Source organism: Arachis duranensis, chromosome 9 (genome assembly GCF_000817695.3).
Source record: "Arachis duranensis cultivar V14167 chromosome 9, aradu.V14167.gnm2.J7QH, whole genome shotgun sequence".
Taxonomy (NCBI): domain Eukaryota; kingdom Viridiplantae; phylum Streptophyta; class Magnoliopsida; order Fabales; family Fabaceae; genus Arachis; species Arachis duranensis.
The window spans coordinates 87,056,301-87,057,557 of NC_029780.3; positions in this window are offsets into that span (position 1 = coordinate 87,056,301).

The following is a 1,257-nucleotide window of genomic DNA, read 5'->3' on the forward strand; positions in this document are numbered from 1 at the left end:
TCTTCTCAGCAACAGACAGAGAGTTCTAAGCAGAACCCCTCTGACTTAGCAACCATGGTCTCTGATCTAATTAAAACCACTCAAAGTTTCATGAATGAAACAAGGTCCTCTATTAGAAATTTGGAGGCACAAGTGGGACAGCTGAGTAAGAAAATTACTGAATTCCCTCCTAGTACTCTCCCAAGTAATACAGAAGAAAATCCAAAAGGAGAGTGCAAAGCCATAACCATGGCCGAATTTGGAGAGGAAAGAGAGGAGGTGGACGCCACTGAGGAAAGCCTCAATGGGCATGCACTGACCTCCATAGAGTTCCCCAATGAGGAACCATGGGAATCTGAGGCTCAAAATGAGACCATAGAGATTCCATTGGATTTACTTCTGCCATTCATGAGCTCTGATGAGTATTCTTCCTCTGAAGAGGATGAGTATGTCACTGAAGAGCAAGTTGCCAAATACCTTGGAGCAATCATGAAGCTAAATGACAAGTTATTTAGAAATGAGACTTGGGAGGATGAATCCCTTTTGCTCACCAAAGAACTGAATGACTTGTCTAGGCACAAACTGCCTCAAAAGAGGCAGGATCCTGGGAAGTTTTCTATACCTTGTACCATAGGCACCATGACCTTCAAGAAGGCCTTGTGTGACTTAGGATCAAGTGTAAACCTCATACCCCTCTCTGTAATGGAGAAATTAGGGATCTTTGAGGTGCAAGCTGCAAAAATCTCACTAGAGATGGCAGACAACTCAAGAAAACAAGCCTATGGACTTGTAGAGGATGTTCTGGTAAAGGTTGAAGACCGTTATATCCCTACTGATTTCATAGTCCTAGAGACTGGGAAGAGCATGGATGAATCCATCATCCTTGGCAGACCCTTCCTAGCCACAGCAAAGGCTGTGATTGATGTTGATAGAGGAGAGTTGATCATTCAAGTGAATGAAGAATCCTTGGTGTTTAAGGCCCAAGGATATACCTCTGTCATCATGGAGAGGAAGCATGAAGAGCATTTCTCAAAACAGAGCCAAACAGAGCCCCCACAGTCAAACTCTAAGTTTGGTGTTGGGAGGCCACAACCAAACTCTAAGTTTGGTGTTTAACCCCCACATTCAAACTCTAAGTTTGGTGTTGGGAGGTTCCAACATTGCTCTGAGTATCTGTGAAGCTCCATGAGAGCCCTCTGTCAAGCTACTGACATTAAAGAAGCGCTTGTTGGGAGGCAACCCAATGTTATATCTTATCTATTTTTCTTTTATTATTTT